General features: G+C 35.4%; 1 long non-coding RNA gene across 1 annotated transcript; it reads left to right on the forward strand.

The window, feature by feature from the left end:
* The first annotated feature begins 274 nt into the window (after positions 1 to 274).
* LOC141667553 (uncharacterized) lies at positions 275 to 1116 on the forward strand. Its single transcript, XR_012552663.1, has 2 exons — positions 275 to 496; positions 577 to 1116. It is a non-coding gene; the product is annotated as an uncharacterized LOC141667553 (long non-coding RNA).
* The last annotated feature ends 1082 nt before the right edge of the window (positions 1117 to 2198 follow it).

A 2198-nucleotide genomic window follows, 5' to 3' on the forward strand; every position in this document is an offset into this window, starting at 1 on the left:
GGAGGAATATTCAGCTCGGATTCACAAAAAATAGAGATTTCGAGAGCTATTCCTAATGGGGATGAAAATGTCAACTTAAATTTCTGATTCTGACGCTTCATATATGACTTTTAGCTATTGCATTCAATTTTCTGGTACTGGACTTTAATCAAGCTAAGAAAATAAACTTAAGAGATTGAGACTTTTGTAAACGACACGTATATCAGTGCAAGAACATCGATAAGACGATTTTGTTGACCAGATTAAATTGAATTATTTCATTCTCATCCCATAAGTTTTGCGTATAAATTACTAAGCTTGATGTAGTACAATATTGAACATGCACAATTCCAAGTTCCATATAGCTACATATTAATGTTGCACTCGTTGTTAACAAATCAGGCAATGGAAGATATCAATCTTCGACCTAACTCCGTTATTTGGGCACTCTTTATGTGCGTCATGATTCTGTTTCCTGCGGCCTTGCTCTGTGAGGCAACTCGACTTCCACATCGAGGTAAACATTAATACATGTGTGCTGTATTTCTTATACATTGAAAGACATTTGGTAATATGTGGAATTTGAAAATTTATCAGCAGAATTGCTGCAGAGAGGTGGAAAAATATGCCCAGCATGTCTATGTTGTGAAGAGACATCAGTGCGTCGACCGCCTGGCTCGTGTTGCCCTTGTTGTGTTACTCCTGTAACTCCTCAGTCACAAGCTGCTTCTCCGTGACTACCGATATATGTAGCTACTTGCCCTATCATAAACATGTTTTGGCAAGATATTGATATATGTTCTACCTCATTTGCGTCAAATGTTTTCCTGTACAATACACAGCATCCGGAATAAAATTGCAATCTATTAAGCATCACCATACGTGATAGGACCTGCTAGCTGCTGCTGCTGCAGCATGTTTCGTTTAGTACTTCATCGGTCATCCTCACTCGCATTTCATTTGGAATGTTGTTTGTTTGTATCTCGTATATGTTTCATCCTTGTACAATTACTTTGATGATAATTGTACAGATTGGTAAATCTGGACTCTGTATCCTACTTGATGTTAATAATCATGTGATAAATTGATGGATGTAACAAGTTGATGATGAAATAATAATAATAATAATATGCAATATGCCAGGATTTTGTTGACCAAATCAATCAAGTTAATGTAATCCTCATCTAAGAGCTTTGGCATCCCTTTGCATCAGCAACTGGGAGTATCATATCATTTTCGTCTTCATAACAAGTGGGGGGTTTCTAAAACATGGAATTTGAGCAATTTCGTAAAATGTAGAAAGCATTACTACTGCTGGAGACATTTGTGGACATCCACGGACCTGTCTCGGCCTTCTTCTCCGTGACCACCGTTAGCTAGCCATATGCAGAATACAGACATATGTGTGAATTTATGTTCTCTGTTCTGTCTATGAAAATTGAAAACATTATACAGAGTCTTTACTATTGTAAATATAGTATTCTTGAAAAAAAATTAATAATGTTGTCACACTCCAATTCTACATGATGGTCAACCTAGTACAAGGTGTAATTATTTTACCATCAACAAATCATCAATTTTGGGAGGTTTATCTGATTTTAAAATACGTTGGATATTATCAATTTGTTTCTCAGTCCTTCTCATATTGTACATTGGGGTCAAATGGTTTGGCATAGCCTCAATATTCCTAAATGTGCATTCACAACCTGGCTAGCACTGAAAAATAGGCTTCTCACGAAGAACAGAATGGTATCATTTGATATGAGTGTAGATGTAAGAGCAACTCCAAGAAACTCTCAATTCACCCTCCTAAGTTAAAATTTGAGAAGATTGAAATGAAAAATATCTCCAACACACTCCTAGTCCCTCCCCAGAAAATTAGGATCTTCAAACCTTTCCTCAATTGTGAGGAGCATATCTTCTCTCCTCAATTAATTTTTTATTAGTATATATTAATTTCAACGATATTCATAGCTGAGAGTTTACGCTGGGTTCAATAATTTGAAATACATGAGATTGGTTCGGTTGAAAATTATGTTAGTGCCTCGTACTCTCATCCAATGTGCTTAGTTTTTCAACAAGGTGAATAAACAATTTTAAGTTTATAAGAAATATATTAAAATTTTATTCATGTGCATTCTCTTTCTGGACAGTGATAAATATCACATTATGCAGAAGTGATGCAGAATTGCAGATAACAATTAGAAATTAGAACATTA

This window comes from Apium graveolens, chromosome 6 (genome assembly GCF_009905375.1).
Source record: "Apium graveolens cultivar Ventura chromosome 6, ASM990537v1, whole genome shotgun sequence".
Taxonomy (NCBI): Eukaryota; Viridiplantae; Streptophyta; class Magnoliopsida; order Apiales; family Apiaceae; genus Apium; species Apium graveolens.